This window comes from Manis javanica, chromosome 13 (assembly GCF_040802235.1).
Source record: "Manis javanica isolate MJ-LG chromosome 13, MJ_LKY, whole genome shotgun sequence".
Classification (NCBI taxonomy): Eukaryota; Metazoa; Chordata; class Mammalia; order Pholidota; family Manidae; genus Manis; species Manis javanica.
In genome coordinates this window covers 176580-185267 of record NC_133168.1, presented here as the reverse complement: position 1 = coordinate 185267, position 8688 = coordinate 176580, and the positions used below count along the sequence as shown (strand labels likewise).

The 8688-nt window shown below is 50.4% G+C and overlaps 1 long non-coding RNA gene across 1 annotated transcript; it reads right to left on the bottom strand.

The window, feature by feature from the left end:
• Positions 1 to 4536: 4536 nt before the first annotated feature.
• On the bottom strand, positions 4537 to 7975 carry LOC118971318 (uncharacterized). The gene is made up of 3 exons (XR_005059715.2): positions 7734 to 7975; positions 7125 to 7252; positions 4537 to 6200 (listed from the first exon to the last, which is right to left on the bottom strand). It is a non-coding gene; the product is annotated as an uncharacterized lncRNA (long non-coding RNA).
• Between the last annotated feature and the right edge of the window lie 713 nt (positions 7976 to 8688).

Here is an 8688-nt window from a genome sequence, read left to right as displayed (position 1 = left end):
GGGCTTGCTGGCCTCTGTGCCTTGATGTGTGAAGAGATTAAATAACTAAGGAAAAATATCAGAAGCTGTGGATTCTCCCGGGGTTGTCAGCTTAGGCAGCAACTGGGCCGTCAGATCAGGGAGTCCGTGCTTTCCTTCAAGGGCTCTGTTGAAGTGCGGAGCACCTCCTGGATTGCTGGCACCCAGCAGGGCACAGACCAGATGAAAACTCCTCTCCTGCTCCAGGGAGAGATGCCATAGGCGAGGAAAAGGCCCACAGCGCTACTGCTGCGGGGATCAGTTCTGTTTCTGGTCCAATCCCAGCCCCATTGTGACCTTCTTTATAAACCAGCAAGAGTGAAAATATCCAAAATGAGGGGTGGTGGTGGTATTTTTTAACTTAGAAGCTGGTATAGGGAGGGGGTGACATTCACAATATCTAATGCCTGGCACGGCACAGGCCTGACCTACCACTACTGTTAGACCCTCAGTTTCCAGCCAAGCTGAAGTCCGAGGTCTCGAACAAGCGACGAAGTAGCTGAGATGGTGGGGGACTCCAGGGCAGGGGCTCTGGGGACAGCGGCTGCTCACCAAGTGGCACAGACATATCTCAGGACCAACCGCGTGGCTGGACCGTCCAGCACAGGTGCATATCAGCCCTGCTTCTGAAAGAATATAGAGAAAGGCTTTGCCCAAGTGAGTCAAAATCCAGCAGCCAGCAGAGGGGATACTGTCAATCAAAATTTCGAATCTGACAGGGCATGCACAGCTATTGAGTCGCCCAGCCCTGTAAGATGGCCTTGAGAACAAGGGGGCCTGCGGACGCTCCAGGGCAGCTGGGTGGAGGGAGCTGTTGGGCATGGCCGGCCCTGGAGAGAACAGACACTCACTACTGAAAAGAGGGCCCTGCCCAGGACATGCTTTGATGTGGTGTTTTCCTTGGACCCGCCCTGTTTCAGTCAGTGCTTGGTTTGCAAGGAGCTGGCCAGGAGGAAGCCACGCCCTTTGGCAGGGGCATTTGCCAGGCAGTCCCAGCTGTGGGTGCCAGGTGCCAGCACATTACTGGCCCTCCAGGTTCCTGACCTGTCATCATGACTGACAGTGCCCCTGGAGTCAGGAGGCCTCCTTGGAGGGTGTCTGGTGCTCGCTGGTTAGCAAGCTTGTAAGTGGTGGACGGGGGGTGTGGACCTTGGCGAGATGCCTGTTTCCTCCCCTCTCAGGTGGGCTCTGGCAGAAAGGGCCTTCCTATGGGGTGCACAGAGAACCAAGGGTGGCTGCGATCCCAGAAGGCTGCATGGGACAGTCACCACTTGCTTAGCAAGAACATAGCCTGATCCCATTGCATTTGCTGACAAATCGCATACCAAATTGGGATATCAGTAAGTCACCCTCATTTCTAAGGGAGATGCTCCACTGCAGTCCCAGCGGGTGCTCACTTTTGTATCACATGACCAGTGGGGACCAGGGGACCCTAGGGAGGCTCACACACAGCCTGGTCAGGGTGCTGTGACTTGGTCCACAAACACAGGGCCCACCTCATTTTGCCTCTTAGGAATGTAACCCAGGGACTCCTGAGGGTGTGGGATGCAGACAAGTGGGTGCTGTGGCTGACAGTTATTGAGTGGAGTCCGAGAACGGGTGCTTGGGGCATTCATGCCTATGCAGCTCAGATGGTGGGGAGGTTGTAGTGAAGGAAACAGGGCCCATTGTGGTGTGTGGCCCGTTCAGCTGTTATGAATGATCACCCGGCACGTGGCAGGCACCCCTGTAGGGGCTGGTGATAGAGCGGTGAGAAAAGTGGATGAATCCCAGCCCTCATGGAGCTGGCATTCTAGAGGTGGAAACACCAAACAACCAAGAAAAATGAACATATATTACTGAGCAGTGCTGGGGAGGTTTAGAAATAATGCAGGAGAAAAATGGGTGGGGAAGAGATGAAACAAGACCAGTAAAATTTAGACATCTGATAAATGATGGTAGAAAGGACATCATTATACTATTTTGTGTGTGCTTAATTTTTTCATAAAAAATGTTTTAAAGGAATGCAGTTAGAAAGAATCGGTGTGGGGTGGGCTCACAATTTTAGGTTGGGGGATGGCCTCACTGAGGTGACATTCTAGCAAATGCCTAAATGATAAGCAAATATCTGGGGAGGAGATTCCAGGCAGAGGGAACAGCCAGCAGAAATCCCGAGGCGCTTGTGTTCCTGGGGTGCTGAGGGGCCCCGGTGGGAAGCGCGGCCCGTGTGGCATGAGGAGGAGGAGGAGGCGCTGTGTGAGGAGGGGTGGACCTCACAGGGGGTCTCTGGGCCATGGGAGCAAGACAGGGAGCCCCGGGGGCACTCTGAGCAGAGGAACAGCATGACCTGGCGTGACCCTGAGCGTATCTCGAGGCTTCAGAGTGAAGACCTGTTCATTCCTGCCTCTGGGGACCACTGAGTGCCCTTGAAGACGGGGCTGCCCCTCAGCGCTCTCAAGACCCGGCTCTCCTGTGGCCCCTGCTGTGGATGTGCTTGGAACTCCTTTTTTTGTTTGTTTCCCTTGTATTCCTACAATAAATTTCCTCTATTTGACCTGGCTTCAGTGGGTCTCTGTTCCTGAAACTGAAACAAGCCGCAGGGGTAGCCAAGTCTTTCTTATGTGGTCGCTGCTCCTGGGTAGCAGTTGAGGTGTGCAACAGGAGCGCCTGCGCTGACCCTCACCCCAACTGGGAGGTTGGGGGACACCACTACAAAGCCTGTTTAAGGTAACACTGCCGTCTGATGCCGTAAGACCTCAGGTGTTCTAAACTTCAATAGTATTTTTATTTGGAAACTTTAAAAGTACACTTGAACCAAAACCAAATTTATATATATACATTTTAAAATAATATATTTTAAATATACTTATTTATTTAATAATGTATTTATTATTTCTCATGTTATGAAAAGTAATAAAATCCAGAGACATTCCCTGTGTGACAGGTGAAGCACTGCAGTGAATGGGGCCAAGGCGGACAGGAGGGAGGGGGTCTGCACATTCCTGCTGCCTGTGATGGCCACATCGGGTGCCTGCCTGCGGGGCCTTACCTTGCTTGGCTTTCATCATGTCGATGAGGTTGAGGAACTGTATCTAAAAACAGCAGCAGCGCCAGTTGTCATGTCTCCAAGCCCTCCAGGCTGAAGCCGGCTTCCCCCCCATCTCGCATAACCCTGAAGCCACCCTTCATTTCTCTCCTGTCGCCTTGCCCCTGCAACTCCCTGAAGTGGGAATGTCACCAAACCAGTTGCTGGAGTGCTCTCACCTCTGCTGTGGGTGAACAGGTGTGACCTGGACAGCTCCCTCTAGTGACACACTGGCCTGTGGCATCCTTTCATACTGAGGATGAGTGAGCCAAGTGTGCTACTTTTTTTTCCACTGTAAGTTTTACTGAGAAAGGAAAACTGGGGGGGATAAAGATGTTTTTTAATCCACTGGACTCTACCTTGTAATAGGAACTGTCCTAGCTCCCACCAAGGCTCCTTAGCTTGTGTGCAGTGCTAACAGACCATGCCCTGTATTTCTTTTATTTATAGTCTATAATTGTTTGACATTTGTTAACCACCTCTCCCCTTGAGATTGGCTGACCTTATCAGTCTTGCTCTGGGAGGTGGCTGGGCAGGTGGGGAAGGCGGTCAGTGCCTTCCCATGATACACAAGTCGGCAGGAGCCAGTCAGGGTCAGAATGCGTACTTCTCGGCACTGCCGCTCACAGAAGCAGTGCTCCCGGTGCTCTTGGGCTGGGGTGCGCCCCGGCCAGCACGGCCCAGCCTCTCCAGCTGTCACTCCAGCCAGCCTCGGTGGGTCTTATGCCTCAACAACATGACGTCGTTCTCTGCAACATGACAGGAGCCGGGGCGAAGAGGGCACTCTCCTAGCCTTGGGGGCATATCCTACTTTTCCTTTGACTCAGCCTGAACACCAACACTCAGGGAGGCAAAATTGCAGGATGGCTTGGAAGTGGGGACTTGGCTGGGGCATTAGCGTGTCCAGTCCGAGGGCATATGGAAGGGCACCGGGGAATGTGGGTCTTTTGATAGCGCAGCAAAGCAAGCTCCGGGAAGAATGACCTAGGCATGGCGGAGATTCGCCCAAATGTGACTTTGCCCGTCTTTCTTTCCATATGAAGTATGCACATTACAATAAAATAGCTTCAGTTTATTACCATGAGCAGGGAGGCAATGAGAACTTTCAGCCTATTCACAGCTGCCAAAACCTTTCCCGAGAAGCAAACTTGTTTTCAAAGGATGACCAGCTAATGACACAGTCTATAAATACCTAGCACTTCATTAACATGCCAAAAGCCAGATTAATTCTGGGTTTCCATCAAGGTCATCCAGAGCTTGAATGCAGCGTCCCTCACTGTGGTTTTGCAGTTCAAAACAACAATGGAGGTCATTTTCTTCTGACTCTTTAGGGGAGTATTGCTATCACTTACTGTATTAGCTGATGTAACAAATGGACGAAACCTTGTTTCATGGTTAAGAGAATGGGCATTTATTTCTCCCATCATTGCTGTACAGCAGGTGGCTCTCCTCCATGGTGCCCCTGAGACACGGGCTTCTTCCCTGATGTCCCTGGACCTCCCCATCTTTGAAGCAAGCTGGCGGGAGGGTGAGGAGAAATATGAAGGACAGCCACTTCTTAAAACCCCTGAACTAGAAGGACAAGTGTCATTTCTGCCTATATTCCTTGATGGGAACCAGCCACATGTCCACAGGAAGAGGCAAGCAAAGCTGGGAGATGGGATCCCGGCTCTGTGCTGCGAAAGGGGGATGAAAATGCTGGCAGACATGTAGCCGTCTCTGCCCCATTTCCTTCCTTGATGAAGTAATTAAGGCAATTATTTTCTGAGGTACGTTTAAATTTGGTGCCACCTTAGAACATGCCCAAATTTGACATTCTGCCTCTTACATAAAATCCTCAACTGTCCATGAGAGCCACCGAGCAGAGCTCACACCCGTTGTGTACGAATTCAGGCCTGTCCAGAGCCTGGAGGAACTTTGCGTCGTGAGATCCGGAGGCGCTTCAAGGAGAGACAGTATGTGGCCGGGCTGGGCATGAGAGTGGAAACCCTTTACCTCACAGACAGTAAACTGGGCGAGGAAGGAAACAGTATGGGAGAAGGTGGGCTGAACCCTCTGCATCTTCAGATTCTGCACAGAGTGGGTGGTGGCGGCTGAGTGAGATCTGAGCAGAGGGAGATGATTCAGGGAGGCACTAGCGGCCCTACGGGGTCTTACTGCTATTGAGAAGCAAGCCTCCCACACAGCTACTACCTACCTATGACATACTGTTCTTCCAGATTCACGCCTAACTATTATTCTTGGGAATTCTTGCCCAAGGAGATAAAAGTTGCAGATAACTTTATTCATCATTGCAAGAACTTCATGAAAGGCTTAGCAACTCTTTATTAAAGAAGCATTAAATGACAGTTATAGCCTAACTATAACTTTTTTTTGAACTTTTTATCTCAAAATCCTTGCCCTGTTTTGCCCACCAATCCTAAGTGACAACATGATTACCCTTCCTCAGGGCAGACCAGCCCTACACTGAAACACCTGTCTTAAGTCAGACTTCAGAGTCTCACGGAACACATCTCCTTAGCCCTTCCCACTCTGAGATGCTCCGACTCTGAGGAAAAGTCCTCTCCTTTGCCACTGTAAGCATAAACTCAGCTTGGACTTATCAACAAGTTGGTCTGGTTATATTTTACATAGTCAGCATTCTATGGTATCTCCTGGTCCAGAGGATTTTGTGCCAACTTCCAAAGGGAAAGGAAACTGTCACCAAATAAAAATTGTGCTCATATGAGAAAGATGCCCCACTGGCAGCTCCCAGCCAACGAGCAGCCACGACCGTGTCACGCTTTGGCTTCTGCAGGGCCTCCTAGTGGGGGAAGCAAGGCCGCCTCAATACTGTGATTCGGGGAAATACAGCAAAGTAATCCCAGTTGTTGCAGGGCAGCCTGGAGGCAGAGGTCCTTGAGGGGGAGGCCTGAGGGCAGAGGGCAGGGGGTGGAGGAAGGCAGCTGCTCCCAAGAGTACTCCGGGCATCTGGGGCACCATCTCTTGGCCCAGGTCCTGGTGGTCTTCTCCACACTGCGCTGCTCAAGCCTAGGGTGCGTGGTCACACATGGAAGGTTGGCGTCAGGGGACCTGTGGTCCTAAGAAGAGCGTCCCTCTGTGCTCTGTCCTCTCATACCTGAGCGGCCACAAGAAAGAGAGAATTTTATAAGAGCAGAAGAACGCTTGGGAGCTGCCTAGAAAATGAAGAGAAGAAGAGAGTGAAGGCCTGTGGGTTCTGGGTTTGGGGAAGGGGGGGCGTTAGAACACGTGACATCCAAAGTAGGAAGTGGCCAGGTCCCAGGACAGGCTGGCAGTGAAGAGGATGCCTTCTTCTTGATGAGCTGAGACCCCATCAGCCCTGAAGACCCCTCCCTCAACAGACAGGAGTGCGGGCCAGCATCTGATTCTGGATGTGGTTAGAGATGGAGGAGAGAAAATGTGGGGGATTTATAATCTCAGCAGGGAAAGATTTGCATTAAAGGCCTCTGCTAAAACCTTCACTTTCCCTGAGAAAATTACCAGGCCATGAGTCATTCACAGTATAAATTAAATTAGTGAATAAGCTTACTTTCCTCCTGATAGTTACATGAGGGAGGAGAAAATTTGAGTATGAGGGTAGAGGGTTTTGAGGGGTATAGAGGCATTGGGGGCAGAAAAGGGGTGGACTGTGCAGAGCTTGTCACACTTCAGAAGAAATCAGGTATGACAGGGTGTGAGAAGGGGCCAGAGGCCAGCGGAAGTATGACATTCAGCGTGGGGGCTGCTCACAGGTGAGAGGGGACCAAATGGTCTTACGAATCTATTCGCTAGGTCAGAAATCCTGCATCTTTGGGCTGGTACTGGATAGGGTTTTTAATCTGCATCATGGAAACATTTGGTTAGTACTGATCAGATACCTTAAAATTGAGTATTTCATGTTAAAGGTAGCTGGGGAAAGACCTTAAGAATAAAAGAGAGAGCCCTTAAAGGTCTAAGCTTCGTACAGGACAGCAGGTCCTTTTTCTGCCTGCTTCAGGATGCAGTCTCTTCCCCCTTCAAACCCAACTGCTGACAAACTGACATCAAAACCACACTGAGACCCGGAAGCTGGTTTTGTGTCCGCAGAGAACCTGGTGATCTTCTGCTGAGCACTTGCTTAGACACTTTGAGGCCTGGTGAGATTGTAGACTTCCCTTTGTCCTGGTTTTCCTGGTATGAAACAGAGCACAATATAAACAAGGGTCAGAGAATTTCCCTTGGTAAAGATCAAGGAAGGACCAGGAAATCTACGGAATGGAGTAGATGTGGCCAGAGAGAACCTGGTCCTTGTTGACAACTGGCCTAAAAGACACCCTGGGGCCCCGACACCCTCTGAAAGTGACGCCATCTTCACCTGCACAGCCTCTTTCTAGTACATATTTTTTTATTTAACAAATATTTGCATAGAATACAGAATGTTCCCATAAAAATACAACCTCTAACATAGAGAAGTATATGAAGAGGTAAACAGAAGGATAGGTTGCAATCTTACTTTTGACAAAATAGATCAGTAGACAAAACTAGCCATGGTCCCAAAATACAAATACGAAGAGAGGCATAATCCATGCTTCATTAGTCAGTTCCTGATTGATGGACACTTTCTATTTGTTTCCTTCCCCCTCTTTATTTGTTCATTTATTTTTGGTCTTACCAATTTTGCTGCAACAAATGTCCTTGCATGAGTGTCTCGGTGAGCCCCCTCGCGCACCCGGGGGCCAAGTTCCCAGTGCTCCGGCGGCCAGCTGGAGCTGCAGTCGTAAAAGTCATGGCAGGTCATAGCCACCCTTTACTGAACAACTAGGTTGGGCTGAGACGAACTCTACATATTATTTTTAATTTTCACAATGACCTTGCAAGGTCATTAACATTAGCAGGGATCAGAGGGAAGGCAGACTGAAATCTAGGCAGGAGGCTCCTGCCGAGGACACTCCTATAAGTGGCTGAGCCGGAATTCAGTCCCTTGTCTTTCAGACTTGGAGCTGACATAGCCATCTAAAGGCTACAGATAACACGCAAGATCGTCACAGCGGAAGAACCTTGGCCAGATCCTAGTCCAAGTCTTTCGGTTTCGGATGGCAGCAGGAGACCTTGAGAAGCTCAGTGTGGAGCTAGGCTGGGAGGCATGGCCTGCCTCCAGGACAGGGACCTTTCAAGCACACCAGGGAGTTTGCATGTTTGGAGCCACAGACGCCCTTCCTCCAAAGATAAGCTTGTATGAAAGGTGAACTCAAAGCTGTTCTGCCTGAATCGAGGGATGAGGCCCAGAGCCTGGCTATTTTTTTGCCTTATTCTCTCTCTTTCTCAGCACCTCTGGGGAGCACAGTCTGAAAACCACCAGTCTGTAGCACAGCTGCCTTCGGTGTGTGGTGTTAATCGCCCTTGTTGTGGGAAATTGACTTTTGGGAAATCCCCAAAGCTCTGACTCTTTCCTCCGAATGGCTGAGTAGGGCCTCTGGGCTCTCACCCTTCAGGTCCCCTTGGTCCTCTGGCCTGCAGAGGCCCTGGCCACAGGCCTGTTAGTGCTTCTTGCTCTCTGGACATGCTATTCCAGATGGCATATGTTGGACCCTGGGGTTATAAGAGGCCCCTGTTACCAATCCTAGAAG